The sequence below is a fragment of the Tamandua tetradactyla genome, chromosome 7 (assembly GCF_023851605.1).
Source record: "Tamandua tetradactyla isolate mTamTet1 chromosome 7, mTamTet1.pri, whole genome shotgun sequence".
Taxonomy (NCBI): Eukaryota; Metazoa; Chordata; class Mammalia; order Pilosa; family Myrmecophagidae; genus Tamandua; species Tamandua tetradactyla.
In genome coordinates this window covers 35,648,576-35,667,989 of record NC_135333.1, presented here as the reverse complement: position 1 = coordinate 35,667,989, position 19,414 = coordinate 35,648,576, and the positions used below count along the sequence as shown (strand labels likewise).

Here is a 19,414-nt window from a genome sequence, read left to right as displayed (position 1 = left end):
TATATACTGAAATATTTAAGGATGAGAGGGCTTCATGTCCGCAGCTTATTCTCTGAAGAGATCAAGAAAAAGAGTAATGATAAATGAGTTTATATGGATAATCAAGCAAATGATGCAAAATGTTAACAGTTAGGCAATCTATTAAAGGGAGCACGTGGGCACTTTATACTATTCTTGCAACTTTTCTGTACATTTGAAATTATTTCAAAATAAAATTTATTTTTGGGGTGAGGGAATGCATAGTCCAGGAATTGAACCTGGGTCTCCTGCATGAAAGGCAAGCATATCCTACCACTGAATCAAAATAAATTATTTTTTAATACTCCATTGAAATTGTAACTAGAACTCAGAGTTTTGTAAATTAGTTCATTTGTGGAAATGGCATCTTTATGAAACTGTTTTCTCGTTTGATTTTAGTTCTTTTGAGTCTTTCAGTAAAGTTCCTGTTGCTATTGCTGCTTGAGACTTCAGTATCTTTTTTTTTATTAATTAAGGAAAAAAAGAAATTAACACAACATTTAGAAATCATTCCATTCTACATATGCAATCAGTAATTCTTAACATCATCACATAGATGCATGATCATCATTTCTTAGTATATTTGCATCGATTTAGGAAAAAAACTAGCAAAACAACAGAAAAAGATATAGAATGTTAATATAGAGAAAAAATAAAAATAATAATAATAGTAAAAAAAAAGACACAAACAGACAAACGGAAAAAAAAAAGGTATAGCTCAGATGCAGCTTCATTCAGTGTTTTAACATGATTACTTTACAGTTAGGTATTATTGTGCTGTCCATTTTTGAGTTTTTGTATCTAGTCCTGTTGCACAGTCTGTATCCCTTCAGCTTCAATTACCCATTATCTTACCCTGTTTCTAAGTCCCGTTGGTCTCTGTTACCAACAACATATTCCAAGTTTATTCTCGAATATCGGTTCAAATCAGTGGGAGCATACGGTATTTGTCCTTTAGTTTTTGGCTAGACTCACTCAGCATAATGTTCTCTAGGTGCGTCCATGTTATTACATGCTTCATAAGTTTATTCTGTCTTAAAGCTGCATAATATTCCATCGTATGTACATACCGCAGTTTAGCCACTCGTCTGTTAATGGACATTTTGGCTGTTTCCATGTCTTTGCAATTGTAAATAACGCTGCTATAAACATTGGTGTGCAAATGTCCGTTTGTGTCTTTGCCCTTAAGTCCTTTGAGTAGATACCCAGCAATGGTATTGCTGGGTCATATGGCAATTCTATATGCAGTTTTTTGAGGAACCGCCAAACTGCCTTCCACAGTGGTTGCACCATTTGACATTCCCACCAACAGTGGATAAGTGTGCCTCTTTCTCCGCATCCTCTCCAGCACTTGTCATTTTCTGTTTTGTTGATAATGGCCATTCTGGTGGGTGTGAGATGATATCTCATTGTGGTTTTGATTTGCATTTCTCTAATGGCCAGAGACATTGAGCATCTCTTCATGTGCCTTTTGGCCATTTGTATTTCCTCTTCTTAGGTGTCTGTTCAAGTCTTTTTCCCATTTTGTAATTGGATTGGCTGTCTTTTTGTTGTTGAGTTGAACAATCTCTTTATAAATTCTGGATACTAGACCTTTATCTGATATGTCATTTCCAAATATTGTCTCCCATTGTGTAGGCTGTCTTTCTACTTTCTTTTTTTTTTTTTTTTTTATTAACGGAAAGAAAAAAAAAAAGAAATTAACACAACATTTAGAAATCATACCATTCTACATATGCACTCAGTAATTCTTAACATCATCACATAGATGCATGATCATTGTTTCTTAGTACATTTGCATTGGTTTAGAGGAACTAGCAACACAACAGAAAAAGATATAAAATGTTAATATAAAGAAAAGAAATAAAAGTAGTAATAATAGTAAAAAACAACAACAACAAACAAACCAACAAGCAAACAAAAACAAAAAAAACCCTATAGCTCAGATGCAGCTTCATTCAGTATTTTAACATGATTACTTTACAATTAGGTATTATTGTGCTGTCCATTTTTGAGTTTTTGTATCTAGTCCTGTCGCACAGTCTGTATCCCTTCAGCTTCAATTACCCATTGTCTTACCCTGTTTCTAACTCCTGCTGAACTCTGTTACCAATGACATATTTCAAGTTTATTCTCGAATGTCCGTTCACATCAGTGGGACCATACAGTATTTGTCCTTTAGTTTTTGGCTGGATTCACTCAGCATAATATTCTCTAGTCCATCCATGTTATTACATGGTTCATAAGTTTATCTTGTCTTAAAGCTGCATAATATTCCATCGTATGTATATACCACAGTTTGTTTAGCCACTCTTCTGTTGATGGAGATTTTGGCTGCTTCCATCTCTTTGCAATTGTAAACAACGCTGCTATAAACATTGGTGTGCAAATGTCCGTTTGTGTCTTTGCCCTTAAGTCCTTTGAGTAGATACCTAGCAATGGTATTGCTGGGTCGTATGGCAATTCTATATTCAGCTTTTTGAGGAACCGCCAAACTGCCTTCCACAGTGGTTGCACCATTTGACATTCCCACCAACAGTGGATAAGTGTGCCTCTTTCTCCGCATCCTCTCCAGCACTTGTCATTTTCTGTTTTGTTGATAATGGCCATTCTGGTGGGTGTGAGATGATATCTCATTGTGGTTTTGATTTGCATTTCTCTAATGGCCAGGGACATTGAGCATCTCTTCATGTGCCTCTTGGCCATCCGTATATCTTCTTCTGGTAGGTGTCTGTTTAAGTCTTTTTCCCGTTTTGTAATTGGGTTGGCTGTCTTTTTGTTGTTGAGTTGAACAATCTCTTTATAAATTCTGGATACTAGACCTTTATCTGATATGTCATTTCCAAATATTGTCTCCCATTGTGTAGGCTGTCTTTCTACTTTCTTGATGAAGTTCTTTGATGCACAAAAGTGTTTCATTTTGAGGAGCTCCCATTTATTTATTTCTTTCTTCAGTGCTCTTGCTTTAGGTTTAAGGTCCATAAAACCGCCTCCAATTGTAATCGTCATAAGATATCTCCCTACATTTTCCTCTAACTGTTTTATGGTCTTAGACCTAATGTTTAGATCTTTGATCCATTTTGAGTTAACTTTTGTATAGGGTGTGAGATACGGGTCTTCTTTCATTCTTTTGCATATGGATATCCAGTTCTCTAGGCACCATTTATTGAAGAGACTGTTCTGTCCCAGGTGAGTTGGCTTGACTGCCTTATCAAAGATCACATGTCCATAGATGAGAGGGTCTATATCTGAGCACTCTATTCGATTCCATTGGTCGATATATCTATCTTTATGCCAATACCATGCTGTTTTGACCACTGTGGCTTCATAATATGCCTTAAAGTCCGGCAGCGTGAGACCTCCAGCTTCGTTTTTTTCCCTCAAGATACTTTTAGCAATTCGGGGCACCCTGCCCTTCCAGATAAATTTGCTTATTGGTTTTTCTGTTTCTGAAAAATAAGTTGTTGGGATTTTGATTGGCATTGCATTGAATCTGTAAATCAATTTAGGTAGGATTGACATCTTAATTATATTTAGTCTTCCAATCCATGAACACGGTATGCCCTTCCATCTATTTAGGTCTTCTGTGATTTCTTTTAGCAGTTTTTTGTAGTTTTCTTTATATAGGTTTTTTGTCTCTTTAGTTAAATTTATTCCTAGGTATTTTATTCTTTAGTTGCAATTGTAAATGGGATTCATTTCTTGATTACCCCCTCAGCTTGTTCATTACTAGTGTATAGAAATGCTACAGATTTTTGAATGTTGATCTGTAACCTGCTACTTTGCTGTACTCATTTATTAACTCTAGTAGTTTTGTTGTGGATTTTTCTGGGTTTTCGACGTATAGTATCATATCATCTGCAAACAGTGATAGTTTTACTTCTTCCTTTCCAATTTTGATGCCTTGTATTTCTTTTTCTTGTCTAATTGCTCTGGCTGGAACCTCCAACACAATGTTGAATGACAGTGGTGATAATGGACATCCTTGTCTTGTTCCTGATCTTAGGGGGAAAGTTTTCAATTTTTCCCCATTGAGGATTATATTAGCTTTGGGCTTTTCATATATTCCCTCTATCATTTTAAGGAAGTTCCCTTGTATTCCTATCTTTTGAAGTGTTTTCAACAGGAAAGGATGTTGAATCTTGTCAAATGCCTTCTCTGCATCAATTGAGATGATCATGTGATTTTTCTGCTTTGATTTGTTGATATGGTGTATTACATTAATTGATTTGCTTATGTTGAACCATCCTTGCATACCTGGGATGAATCCTACTTGGTCATGATGTATAATTCTTTTAATGTGTTGTTGGATTCGATTTGCTAGAATTTTATTGAGGATTTTTGCATCTATATTCATTAGAGAGATTGGCCTGCAATTTTCTTTTTTTGTAATATCTTTGCCTGGTTTTGGTATGAGGGTGATGTTGGCTTCATAGAATGAATTAGGTAGCTTTCCCTCCGCTTCAATTTTTTTGAAGAGTTTGAGGAGAGTTGGTACTAATTCTTTCTGGAATGTTTGGTAGAATTCACATGTGAAGCCGTCTGGTCCTGGACTTTTCTTTTTAGGAAGCTTTTGAATGACTGATTCAATTTCTTTACTTGTGATTGGGTTTGTTGAGGTTATCTATTTCTTCTTGAGTCAAAGTTGGTTGTTCATGCCTTTCTAGGAACTTGTCCATTCCAACTACATTGTTGTATTTATTAGCATAAAGTTGTTCATAGTATCCTGTTATTACCTCCTTTATTTCTGTGAGGTCAGTGGTTATGTCTCCTCTTCTATTTTTGATCTTATTTATTTGCATCCTCTCTCTTCTTCTTTTTGTCAATCTTGCTAAGGGCCCATCAATCATATTGATTTTCTCATAGAACCAACTTCTGGTCTTATTGATTTTCTCTATTGTTTTCAATTTCATTTATTTCTGCTCTAATCTTTGTTATTGCTTTCCTTTTGCTTGCTTTGGGATTAGTTTGCTGTTCTTTCTCCAGTTCTTCCAAGTGGACAGTTAATTCCTGAATTTTTGCCTTTTCTTCTTTTCTGATATAGGCATTTAGGGCAATAAATTTCCCTCTTAGCACTGCCTTTGCAGTCCTAAGGTTTTGATATGCTGTGTTTTCGTTTTCATTCACCTCGAGGTATTTACTAATTTCTCTTGCAATTTCTTCTTTGACCCACTCGTTGTTTAAGAGTGTGTTGTTGAGCCTCCACGTATTTGTGAATTTTCTGCCACTCCGTCTATTATTGATTTCCAACTTCATTCCTTTATGATCCGAGAAAGTGTTGTGTATGATTTCAATCTTTTTAAATTTGTTAAGACTTGCTTTGTGACCCAGCATATGGTCTATCTTTGAGAAAGATCCATGAGCACTTGAGAAAAAGGTGTATCCTGCTGTTGTGGGATGTAATATCCTATAAATGTCTGTTAAGTCTAGCTCATTTATAGTAATATTCAGATTCTCTATTTCTTTATTGATCCTCTGTCTAGATGTTCTGTCCATTGATGAGAGTGGTGAATTGAAGTCTCCAACTATTATGGTATATGTGTCTCTTTCCCTTTTCAGTGATTGCAGTGTATTCCTCACGTATTTTGGGGCATTCTGGTTCGGTGCATAAATATTTATGATTGTTATGTCTTCTTGTTTAATTGTTCCTAATAAAAGGAAAAATTGTTCCTTTTATTAGTAAATAGTGTCCTTCTTTGTCTCTTTTAACTGTTTTACATTTGTAAATGTAAAACTCTTATAACTGTCTAATTTGTTGGATATTAGGATAGCTACTCCTGCTCTTTTCTGGTTGTTATTTGCATGAAATATCTTTTCTCAACCTTTCACTTTCAACCTATGTTTATCTTTGGGTCTAAGATGTGTTTCCTGTAGACAGCATATAGAAGGATTCTGTTTTTTAATCCATTCTGCCAGTCTATGTCTTTTGATTGGGGTATTCAGTCCATTGACATTTAGTGTTATTAGTGTTTGGCTAATATTTTCCTCTACCATTTTGGCTTTTGTATTATATATATCATATCTGACTTTCCTTCTTTCTACACTCTTCTCCATACCTCTCTCTTCTGTCTTTTCGTATCTGACTCTACTGCTCCCTTTAGTATTTCTTGCAGAGCTGGTCTCTTGGTCACAAATTCTCTCAGTGACTTTTTGTCTGAGAATGTTTTAATTTTTCCCTCATTTTTGAAGGACAATTTTGCTAGATATAGGAGTCTTGGTTGGCAGTTTCTCTCTTTTAGTAATTTAAATATATCATCCCACTGTCTTCTAGCTTCCATGGTTTCTGCTGAGAAATCTACATAGTCTTATTGGGTTTCCCTTGTATGTGATGGATTGTTTTTCTCTTGCTGCTTTCAAGATCCTCTCTTTCTCTTTGACCTCTGACATTCTAACTAGTAAGTGTCTTGGAGAACGCCTATTTGGATCTATTCTCTTTGGGGTGCGCTGCACTTCTTGGATCTGTAATTTTAGGTCTTTCATAAGAGTTGGGAAATTTTCAGTGATAATTTCTTCCATTAGTTTTTCTCTTCCTTTTGCCTTCTCTTCTCCTTCTGGGACACCCACAACACGTATATTTGTGCGCTTCATATTGTCCTTCAGTTCCCTGATCCCCTTTTCAAATTTTTCTATTCTTTTCCCAATAGTTTCTGTTTCTTTTTGGAATTCAGATGTTCCATCCTCCGATTCACTAATTCTAGCTTCTGTCTCTTTAAGTCTACCATTGTAGGTATCCATTGTTTTTTCCAGCTTTTCTACTTTGTCCTTCACTCCCATAATGAGTTCTGTGATTTGTTTTTTCAGTTTTTCTATTTCTTCTTTTTGTTCAGCCCATGTCTTCTTCGTGTCCTCCCTCAATTTCTTGATTTGGTTTTTGAGGAGGGTTTCCATTTCTTTTCATATATTCAGCATTAGTTGTCTTAGCTCCTGTATCTCATTTGAACTATTGGTTTGTTCCTTTGACTGGGCCATATTTTCAATTTTCTGAGCGTGCTCCGATATCTTCTGCTGGCGTCTGGGCATTTAATCAGATTTCCCTGGGTGTAAGACCCCGCAGGTTGAAAGATTTTTCTGTGAAATCTCTGGGCTCTGTTTTTCTTATCCTGCCCAGTAGGTGGCGCTCGTGGCGCTCATCTATCTGCGGGTCCCACCAGTAAAAGATGCTGTGGGTCCTTTAGCTTTGGAAAACTCTTGCTGTTGGGGGGGGGGGGGCACCACCCAAAGCGGCTGGGGGGAGTGCCAATCCGAATCTCCCAGCCGGCCCGGGGCAGCAAGCGTGGCGGGGCGGCGCCAGCCACCGCGGCTTGGGGAAGTGTCTATCCACCGTTCCCAGCCGGACTGCGAAGCCACGTGTTTGGAAGGGATCCCGGTCACCGTTCTCCGCGGCTTGGGGATCTGCGATCCAATTCTCCAAGCTGGTCTGGGGACTGCGCGTGGGGGCGGGGGGCGCCAGCCGCCGCGGCTTGAGGGGACCGCCTGTCCAGTTCTCCCAGCCGGCCCGGGAAGGAGGAAGGGAGCGACGCCTGCCACTCCGGCCAGGGGAATCCCGCGCCCCTCGGCGATCTCACCGGAGCGGGTTCTCCCAGCCAGTCAGCCGTTCCAGAATGGGGTACACTGTCTTCTTGGTCTCTGTCGTGGCTCCGGGAGCTGTTCTAAATTGTTTCCACTTCTCTAGTAGCTGTTCTGGAGGAGGAACTAAGACCCGCGCGTCTTACTAAGCCGCCATCTTCTCTGGAAGTCCTCTTCAGTATCTTTTAAATGTTGATGCGATTATGAACTGAAAAGAGATAGCATTAATTGATTTCTCTGATCTATCTGTCTGTGAATACCATTCACTGACATTTCAAAATCCCTTAGGGCTCAATAGTTAGGGAAAAGAACCAGAAATCCCCTACTGCCCCCTGAGACACCACTGCCCCTACCGTTCTCCTCAACCCCTTCTAAGAATTGTTTGGCTATCCTGCTTCTCACAGATGTGGTCATCCAGAGTGATGCTGGGATATCCCTGTGAATAGGTTGACCAGGTCTGGGGCTGTGTGATAGGGCCAAGGCGTCTTCCATTTCTCCAGAAACAAATTTATGGCACTTAGGTACCAGAATTACAGAAGTGTGCAATTGATAGGATTCTGTAGCCTCTTGATTGTTGAAATTGTATCTAAAAATAGCCTGTCTATACACTGTGGTGTGGAATTCAGCTGTTTTTTAGGCCAAATTCTGATTTTGTATGCACAGTACCCTTGGACGCCATGGGGACTGAGGTGCTTGCGTGGTGTTGGCTACAGGTTTCCTGGAGCATCTGCTCCCCCTGGCAAATTCTTCCTACATTGCCTGCCTCTGAGCTTGCGGGGTCTTGTGCCTCCCTTTCTTCCCATTGGGCAGAAAAGTACTCTGCTGTCAGCGAGAGTCAGTAGAGCAAAGATATTTTTGAGATGGCTTAAGGGGTATATATATTAAATGAGATTAATGTAATTTTTTAAAAAAATTTTTATTATTAAAAAAAAATTACAAGAAAGAAACACAAACATTCCTAACACATACACTCAGCAATTCACAATATCATCACATAGTTGCATATTCATCATCATGATCATTTCCCAGAACATTTGCATCAATTCAGAAAAAGAAAAAGACAACAGAAAAATAAAACAAAAACAGAAAAAAAATTTTTTTACATACCATACCCCTTGCCCCTCCCTTTCATTGATCACTAGCATTTTAAACTAAATTTATTTTAACATTTGTTCCCCTATTATTTATTTTAATTCCAAATGTTCTACTTATCTGTCGACAAGGTACATAAAAGGAGCATCAGACACACGGTTTTCACAATCACACAATCACATTGTGAAAACTGTATCATTATACAATCATCATCAAGAAACATAGCTACTGTAAGACAGCTCTACATTTTCAAGCAGTACCCTCCAGCCTCTCCATTACATCTTGGATAACAAGGTGATATCTACTTAATGTGTAAGAATAACCTCCAGGATAATCTCTCGACTCTGTTTGGAATCTCTCAGCCATTGACACTTTATCTCATTTCACTCTTCCCCCTTTTGTCTATAAAGTTTTCTCAATCCCTTGATGCTGAATCTCAGTTCGTTCTGGGATTTCTGTCCCATGTTGCCAGGAAGAGCCACACCCCTGGGAGTCATGTCCCACGTAGACACGGGGAGGGTGGTGAGTCTGCTTGCTGTGTTGGCTGGAGAGAGAGGCCACATATGTGCAGCAAAAGAGGTTCTCTTGGGGGTGACTCTTAGGCCCAATTTTAAGTAGGCTTGATGTATCCCCTGTGGGGTTATGTTTCATAAGACTGGGGGCTCAGCCTATAGCTTTGGTTGCCCACACTGCTTGTGAGAATATCAAGAATTCTACTTGGGGAAGTTGAGTTTCCCCTGTTCTCACCATTCCCCGAAGGGGACTTTGCAGATAATTTCCCACTCACTGATCAGATCACACTGAGATTCATCAGGGCATCACCTGGACAAACCAACAAAATCTCATGTCCTATACTAAGTTCCATGTACTTAAGGTGTTCAATCAACTATCTACATAAGATATATTAGGAGATGCACTCACTAGTCAAAGTATAAATTCGTACCAAATAAACATTTTTTGCTTTAGTCTCACACATAAGTTGAAATTTTAAAATATTAATTACCATCTATTTTCAGCACACTGTAGTAATGACATTCTTTTGTTCTTCCTCATGGAAAAACATTTTTTAAATTTGTACATTTAGTCACTATCATTATACACTCTAGGCATTCCTAGATTATACCATCTCAATCCTTATCATCTTTCTTTGTGATATCATTTATGCCTCAGCCCTCCTCCCTCTATCATTCTCACATGCAGCTTCATTCAGTGTTTTAACATAATTGTATTACAGTTAGGTAGTATTATGCTGTCCATTTCTGAGTTTTTATATTCAGTCCTGTTGCACAATCTGTATCCCTTCACCTCCAATTACCCAATATCTTACCCTATTTCTATCTTCTGATGGTCTCTGTTACCAACGAAATATTCCAAGTTTATTCACTAATATCAGTTCATATCAGTGAGACCATACAGTATTGGTCCTTTTGTTTCTGGCTAATCTCACTCAGCATAATGTTTTTAAGGTCCATCCATGTTGTTACATACTTCATAACTTTATTGTCTTACAGCTGCATAATATTCCATCTTATGTAAATGCCATAGTTTGTTTAGCCAACCGTCTGTTGATGGACATTTTGGCTGCTTCCATCTCTTGGTAATTGTAAATAATGCTGCTGTAAACATTGGTGTGTAAATGTCCATTTGTGTCCTTGCCCTCATGTCCTTTGAGTAGAGACAGCATATAGATGGGTCCTCTTTTTTAATCCATTCTGCCAGACTATGTCTTTTGATTGGGGAGTTTAATCAATTAACATTCAGTGTTACTACTGCACGGGTAGTACTTTCTTCTACTATTTTGCCTTCTGGATTTTATATGTCATATCTAGTTTTACTTCTTTTTACCTTTACTCATAGTCTTCCTTTCTACACTCTTCTCCACACCTCTCTCTTCTGTCTTCGTATCTGTCTCTAGTGCTCCCTCTAGTATTTCTTGCAGAGCTGGTCTCTTGGTCACAAATTCTCTCAGTGATTTTTTGTCTGAAAATGTTTTAATTTCTCCCTCATTTTTGAAGGACAATTTGCTGGATATAGAATTCTTGGTTGGCAGTTTTTCTCTTTTAATGATTTAAATATATCATCCCACTGTCTTCTTGCCTCCATGGTTTCTGCTGAGAGATCTGCATATAGTCTTATTGGGCTTCCCTTGTATGTGATGGATTGCTTTTCTCTTGCTGCTTTCAAGATAATCTCTTTCTCTTTGACCTGTTCTCTTTGGGGTATGCTGCACTTCTTGGATCTGTAATTTTAAGTCTTTTGTAAGAGTTGGGAAATTTTCAGTGCTAATTTCCTCCATTCGTTTTTCTCCTCCTTTTCTCTTTTCTTCTCCTTCTGGGATACCCACAACACGTATATTCGTGTGCTTCATATTGTCTTTCAATTCCCTGAGTCCCTGGTCATATTTTTCCATTTTTTTCCCTGTAGTTTCTGTTTCTTGTCGGATTTCAGATGTTCTGTCCTCCAGTTTAGAAATCCTATGTTTTGTCTCTCGAAATCTACCATTGTAGGTTTCCATTGTTTTTTTTCATCTCTTCTACCTTGCCTTTCATTCCTATAAGTTCTGTGATTTGTTTTTTCAGAATTTCAATTTCTTCTTTTTGTTCATTCCTTGCCTTCTTTATGTCCTTCCTCAATTCATTGATTTGGTTTTTGATGAGGTTTTCCATGTCTGTTCGTATGTTCTGAATTAATTGTTTCAGTTCCTGTGTCATTTGAATTGTTGGTTTGTTCCTTTCACTGGGCCCTATCTTCAATTTTCCTGGTGTGATTTGTTGTTTTTTTGCTGGCGTCTAGGCATTTCGTTACCTCAATTAGTTTATTCTGGAGATTGTTTTCACTTCTTTTACCTAGGGTTTTCTTGCTGGATGAATTTGTTGTCTGTCTGTTCCTTGACATTCAGTTCAGCTTTTTCTGGACCACTAGCTTAGATTTTGTTTAACAGAGCAGAATTTTTCAGTTCTTGTTTTCTTGTTTCTTGCCCTGCTTGTATATGGTGCCTTTTCTCCCCCACCCTTAGGAGGGTCTACTTAGGTATTATATACCCCAGCTGGATTTTCCCAGACCAAACTGGCCTCCCGTCAGAAGGAAAGAGTCACCTGCGTTGGTTTTCCCTGAGGACGAGACCCAGCATGTTGAAAGACTTTCCTGTAAAGTCTCTGGACTCTGTTTTCTTATCCTGCCCAGTATGTGGCGCTTGTCTGACTGCAGGTCCCACCAGCATAAGATGATGCGGTACCTTTAACTTTGGCAGATTCTCCCTGCGGGGGCGGGGGGGGGCATGGTGGAGACAGAGGAGAGGTTGTAGGCTGGTTTTAATGGCTTCAAATTACCAAGCCCTGGTGTCTGAATTCCTTGAGGGAGGGATTCCACCTGAGTTGGGCTTCACCCCTCCCCTGGGAAGGCACAGGCTCCAGACAAGCCCCCAAATGAGCTCACTTTTGCCCATGTCTGGGGCAGTTGCAGCCTGACAAGTCCTGCCACTATATCCAAAGGCAGTCAAGCCTTTGTAGAAACATAGCCACAAAAACCTCTGTTTCTTTCTTTTTTTCCCCTCTTTTTCCGTCAGCCCTGTCGCCTTGGTGCTGGGGCAAAAATGAGCAACCTCTCCTTTGACCAGGTTCACCTGAGCTGGGGGCCTATTTTTAGTAGTCAGAATTTGTTAATTAATTCCACAATTGGCGTTTGATTGTGCTCAGTCCCTGCTACTGGTAAAGTTCCTTTCCTTTCCCCTCTGGGAAGCAGCCTGTGGGGGAGGCGCACCGGCCACCGGCCGCCACAGCTTTGGGAACTCACGGTTCTCTGGGGGCTTGCAGCCGGTCCAGCTGGTCCAGACTGGGGTACACTGTATGTCAGGTCACTGACGTGGCCCCAGGAGCTGTTCTGTACTGTTTCTGGTTATTTAGTAGTTGTTCTGGAGGATGAACCAAAATGCACACATTGTTAAGCCACCATCTTGACCCGGAAGTCAAGATTAATGTAACTTTTAACGTGATTGTTCTCTGTACAAACAATGTAAATAGAAATGTGAAGAAAAATGTATCCACAATTTACTACTGTAGATAGTCATAAGTTTTTCATTTTCCCGTACCCATCTCTTTTGCCCTGGCTAATTTCTAGATAATTGGAATCATAGACAGGTATGAATCTATAAACTACTGGTCTTCATCTGACTATATGTAATAAGCATTTTCCATGGTACCACAATCTTTGTGATTGTTTCTCCTGATTGTGTACTATTTCAATGAGTAGTTATGCATACTTTGCTTAATCATTTGCTAATGTTAAAAGATTAGGTAGTTGCCAGTTTTTCCCTCATAGATACCACTGGAGTAAATATCTTGATACTCTGGGTTTTAGGTTTTTAGTGTTGAGATTTCCTTAGGATAAAATTCTGGTAACTAGAATTACTACATCAGTTGGTATGAATATTTTTATTATGAAATTGCTTTTCAGAAAATAATTGTACTACTTCCTGTTGCTTTTTGTTGTTATTTGTACCAGCTTCACCCTGACTTTACCAGATGGGGTTATTTTCAATTTTTTTGAAAAATGTAATAGCAATAAAGTTTTGCCGTACTTTTTTTTGGACATAGGCAAGCTCCAGGAATCACACCCGGGTCTCCGGCATGACAGGTGAGAACTCTGCAACTGTGCCACTGTTGGCCACCCTGCCCTACTTTTTGCCTGCCTGTATTTGATAATGGTGAAGGTGGAATTTTTTTTTGGTAGCCTGTATGGCTAATATAATATAGGTTCTGACACTCAGAGAGCTGTGTGTTTCTTTTTTTGATTTTAGCAGACTTGTTAGATCTGAGTTGTTCTGATGGGTTTCTTTTCCTGTAGGTAAGTGAACTTGGGAACTTTTGACTGAATTGGTTCCTTAAGCTGCCCTCACATTCCTTTCTTGACTCTGAGGCCAGAGAGCAGGCCAGTACAGTACCATCAGCACGGCATCTAAATCCAAAGGCCTAGTTAGACTGAGATTCTTTTCAGTCCCTGAGAAAATCTGGGCTCTACCATTTACATACAGGGCATAGAATATGAAATAGCCAGTCGCTGGCTGGATAATGTGGCAGATCTTTATGCCTGACCAGTTTCTTTAGGAAGATCCCTCATTTGCATACTCTTGAAAAAATGACACCTTTAATCCAGGCACAGTCAACCTAGTTCCAGCAAATTTCAAGATTCCTATCCATAGCACTTCCCTGTGAGAATAGATGTCTTGGTATTGGTTCAAGGAAGACTTCTGTGAAAAATACAGACTGGGTTCTGGAGTAGACAACTCTCATAACCCACTTGTTTACTTATGAATGTCTTGCTTGTTTAACTTTTCTGAGCCTCAGTTTACAAAAGGGAGTGTTAAGCTTTTTAGGGATGGTGATTCAACGGGTTAATAATATCTGGGTGAAGCCTCATAGAGTGCATAGCATGAGGTGGCACAGGCAGTAAATAAATGAGGGCCACAGTTATAAATCTGACCCAAGTGTTTGTCAGGATTTTAGAAAACATGGGTTTGGGTACTCCTTGCTCATTTGTACTGTAGTGAAAAAAAGGAACATGGTTTTTAGAATGAAAATAATTTTAGTTAGAGTATCAATTGCAGTATGTCCTAGAAGAGTAACTTTAGTCAAGTCACATAATTTATCTGGTTTCTTTTCTCATTCATGAATTGAAATATATGTAAAACCTCACAGTGCCTGACTCATAGAAAGAAACTGCTTTCTTTCTATTATTGTTACATCAATAGTATATACCTTAGATACTAGTTAAAAGTGAATGTACTTTATGAAGTTTATTTTCTACTCAGTGGGGAAAAGCCAACAAATTCTCTGCTTTGAGAAGGAGCTGTAGAGAAGATAACATTTCAGGAACTTTTAAGGGTCTCAGAGTCATATGATCTGACATAGCAGGAAGGGATTTCTGGGCCTAGGGATTCTTCCAAGAAGGTCCCATGGTGAGATTAAGGCAGTGGCACGGAAGGGACTGACAGATCAGGTTTGAGGATAAGAGCTATGTTGGGAAGATACCAGAGGCTTCAAGGCATGTGGGGAGGATGACGTCAAAATAGCAGGGGAAGAAAACCTCTTCCCAAAGACTGGTGCTGGGAAAGAGAATTTCTGGAGATGTTGTTCTCGTTCAAGAAAGATTAAAATGGCAGTGATGAGGATGGAGAGGTAACAGACAAATTCAGAAAATAAAGAAGACAAGACTTGGTAACATCTTAAATGCAAATAATTAAAGTAAGAGATGAATTTGGGGTTATTCCAAAGTTTCTTAGGATATCTGAAAGATGACTGAGGTTTTCCTTGAGGTTGAGAAATTAGGTCACTTGAGGGAAAGAACAATATTGTCTTTGCTGTTGAAAATGAATTGGTGACTGCCTAAGAGTAAATGTGTTTAGTCATCTTTATAGAAATTATTCAAGCCACAGATGACACTGCCCAGAGTCCTTAAGCGAGAAGTGACTGTTTCTTCTCACCACCACTACCTACATAGAGCCGGAGACCTTGTATTCTGTCCCTGAATGGTCATTAAAACCTTGCACTATGGTTAATAAACTGTAGACCCCACCTTGTCCCATCCCATCCTTGCTTTGTTTTTAATAGCTCATTCAGTCTGGAACCCTGGGCATATCTTTCTTTCTTGCAGCTTGGCTGTGCATTTTGCCTGACATTTCTGTGTGTTTTGGTGAGGGAGAATTTATTGGTCCCTCTGGCATGCCATATTACATGAAATAGAAGTCTCTTACTCTCCATGTGATAATAGCCTAACTCTGAAATCCTAGAAATAGGATAAGATTTCCGTCAGGATCCTAGTATAAAACAGAGGATATACTCAGACTGGGTAATTTGAGGAGCATTTAATTGTATCATTCAGAGTTCATTCAGGAAAAGGGAGTCTTTCTAATCCAGGTTTGAAGAATTTAAAATAAGAATTAAGGGTTTACAAAATTATTGGAAGAACTGGGATTGTTAAGGTCAGGGAGCTTTGCTCTCTTTTTCTTCCTCCTTCCAAATCTTTCTCATGCTTCTCTTTGTTAAACTCTAGCCCAGAACCATACTGGGAAAGGGTTCTGGAAGGGTAGCTCCCAGCTTCTGATATGAGAGTGATTATGACACTAAATTGTTCACTTAGCGGTTACTCAAGGGGCTGTCTACAAAGGAGGAGCAACATTTAGGGAAACCCCGCAGGAAAGTGGAGTCTCTTAGGCTAGCAATAGCAGGGAGTTGTTATTACCTCTGGGCTGAAGGGCAAGAGGAGGAAGCAGTTCTGGAGCCTGAAGAATGTATGAAGGTATGAAGGATTTTAAAATAAGAATTAAGAGTATACAAAACCTGTTTGTGTTGTGTGACTAGAGCTGTGACCATTGGTAGAACACCTCAGCCAGACTCAGTGACCGAGGAATGGGAGCCAGGAGAATAAATTCCTCTATCCAGCTCTCTTTCCGCCTCTTAATAGCAAAACTGGTCTGGAAGCAAGAGGGCAGTGAAGCCTGAGAGGCAAATCGAGAATACAGGGATCAAATGAGAGGCATATGGGTTGTTATTATCTTAAGGATTGAGACTTTTTTTAAGGCTTGTGTGTGTGGGGGGGGATAAGCAGAAAAATCAATGGTTAAACCCAAAATGAAAGAAGAAGCAGGTATTTGGAAAGGAAATAGTTGTGATAACAATTTGGAGGACTTTGGGGAAAAGGAAATGGCTTGGGCAGTGGGAGTATGTTGGACATGGGAAGGAAGAAGGAAAAAGAAAGCTAATGCTGGTAGTTTTCTGTAAGACGGCAGAGTTGCTGGCCCTCAGATAGGGTGGAGAGAAGAAGCCATGGTACAGGAAGCCACTAGGCTGTAGACCCAGCTGGTATACTTTCACAACCCTCCTGTGACCATTCACAGGAGTAAGCACATTGGCAAACCTCGTATTCTAAATATATGTACAAATTCCTTATGGGTAACTTTTACTTCCTTTAGAATGTCAGATTTTCTTTACTAATGCTAAAATTACAACATACTGTCCAGGTTTATGTTTTTCGATTGCTGATGTACTTGGTTTTCCTAAATGCTTACTTGGAACTCCTAAAAGAGCAAACTTGCAACCACCTTCTGGTAGTAAGACATTTCATGTACACTGAGACTATTTCACTTGACTGGTACTCCCTTGCAGGAAACATTTGGTGGTGAATTTTTCTTTCTCTTCTAGTCCATAAGCCAGTACCATAACTAGGGAGAAGGGCATTATGCAGAACATGGAATCTACAGAGAAGAGCTGAGAACAGATTTCAGAAAGGATTGTGGCACTCAAATCTATTTTCCCTATCCAGACATGGGTTCTCCCAGCAACCAACCAGACAGTGAGGCCAGGTATCTAGCTTTTAGTGGCTCCTGTTTAAGGAAAATGTGGAACAAGGTTGCAACATGGTTGATACACTCAGATCTTCAGAAACCTGATTTTATTTGCAGAAGGATTAATTAAACATGTGAAGTATTTATTTATAGAGAGATTATCTCTTAAGGAAGCATTTGATTAGTTTCAACTGCCAGATTAATCTTTTGGTTCATTTTAACTCCTCGGTCCTTCTTTTTGATCTAGAGACGGTCACTGACCTTGAGAACTAAGATAGAAACAGTGGAGGAAGGGACGAGCTGGGGACAGTGTGAGGGGATTTGTGGCGGGGGGAGTGGCAAGGGACATAGGTTAGGAAGCCACTTTCAAGGCTGATCTTTGGCAGGAGGAGAGTGGCAACTGCCAACCAACTGGGTTGTAGAAACTCTGGGTAGCAAAGTATTAAAAACATGGCCTGTGGGGGCAGGCTGCCAAGCTTCGCCCTCAGCCCCACAGCTCAGAAACTGTCTGAACTCTGTGTTTCAGTTTCCTGGTCTGTAAAATGAGGATATTAGTTGTGAGGAGTAAATAAATTAATGCATGTAAAGTGCCAGAACAGTATCGGGGATTATAATCAGCACTCAGATAGCTTGTGTTTGTTGCCCCAGCAGATTCACTGGAACAAAGAAAATAGCAGTCTCCTATGGAGGCATTTTGAAGGGTGAGGAATGCTTTTCTTTAGATTCTGAGATTGTACTTAAATGTTTAAAGATTAATTTGGATCCTGTGACTTTATAGTACAATTTATTATCACAGAAGTAGACCCTTGTTGCACTGTTTCAGACTTAAAATGTTTCAGGAAGAGGTGGGACGAGCTTTTAGAATTTGAGGGTTGCTCACCATTCTTATGTGGACCTGAGTTGGGATATTTCCCTTAGTACTGGACCCTAAGGGTTTTACAGGCAGGGTCTTTCAGCATCCTCCAACTCTGCTTTTACATCATATTCTGTTTTATCTTCTTCCTATCCCATCCCACCTCCCATCCCACCTCCACACCCCCTTCTCTGGATATGTAAGTTCTAGCCTTCTCCAAGGACCAGTTCTTTAACATTTATTTGTTCACATGACACAAGGGTTACAGCAGGGAACAAAATCTCTGCCCTTCATGGGGTTTACATTTTAGTGGTAGAGAAACAGATGGCAAACAAGTAGTATATATATATGTCGTTGAGCATAAGCACTAGAGGGAAAAGGGGCCGGAGTATGTAGTTAGCTGTTATAAATAGGAAGGCTTTAATCAGGTAGGGATGGGGGGAAGCTAGGTGGCTTTGGGATAAGAACATCACAGAGGAGAGCAAAGGTCCTGAGTAGAAATGCTTTTGGCCCGTTCCGGAAGGAAAGAGATAGCCTAGACAGCAAAGGCAGAGCCATGGTAGGTGATGAGTTCAGAGAGGTATTGGAAGGGAGGGAATCTAGCCTCCAAGACTGGCTTTGCACTGAATGAGATAGGGAGCCTCTGAGGCTTTTGAAATATGGTATCTGACTGACCTCTTAAAAAGGTAAGTGACTTACCTACAGGCAACTCCATTTTCCGCTTCCCCCGTGAGGGAACTAAACTAGCTTCATTAAGCATTGTAGGAAAACTTTGTTAGAAACACACCCTTCCACCTGTGTGTTTCAAAGTTCTTTTTTAAATCAATTGATTTTAAAGACATTTGAAGCACTTTGGCTTTGTCTTATTCATCTCTGAATCCTGGAAAGGAACAGTCCCAGGCAAAAGGTGAAATAAAATCTATTCTCAGTTAATTAAGAGGATGCTGCTTTAGCAAAGATAATGCAAAGTGTTGGCTCAGTCAGATAATTTGGGGAAAGGTGTCTAGGTCCTAAGCTTGATGATTCTCCCCCCGCCCACCACTAGTATCTTTTTACTGTCCTTCAAAATGACTGCTTCTCTTCCTTCTTTTACAGTAGTGGTCAATGATAATTTTGTGAATGCCATTAGATTTGCAAATAAAAGACCATGTGGAAGTTAAAAGTGCTGGAACATCTTGCAGGCCTTAGGAGGAATGCGGTAGAGCAGTGACTGCTACACTCTGGCTCAGACTGCCTATACCCCTTTTGTACTTGGAAATTGGGGTTGGTGGTTGAGAGGGATGCCTTAAGCACAATTACATGGCAAGATGAAGTGAACCCCAAAGTCTGTGTGAATGACTGCAGCATGAGAAATACATACAGTAATAAGGCGTGACTTTTAAGGGATCATCGGTCATCATAAGCACTTAGTAGCTGTAGCAAACCTGCAGTGATGAGCTTTTGGATTTAAGGGACTGGATTCTGTTCTTAGGTGAGTCCGTTTCTTAGTCGGGGCAGGGTGGGGGTGTTTCAGTGACTGCCCCAGCATCATTTGAGACTCTCAGTTC

General features: G+C 39.7%; 1 protein-coding gene across 6 annotated transcripts in view; it reads left to right on the top strand.

Moving 5' to 3' along the window:
- TCF20 (transcription factor 20) overlaps positions 1 to 19,414 on the top strand; it is a 152,476-nt gene that overhangs the window by 65,219 nt on the left and 67,843 nt on the right. The window lies entirely within an intron of this gene.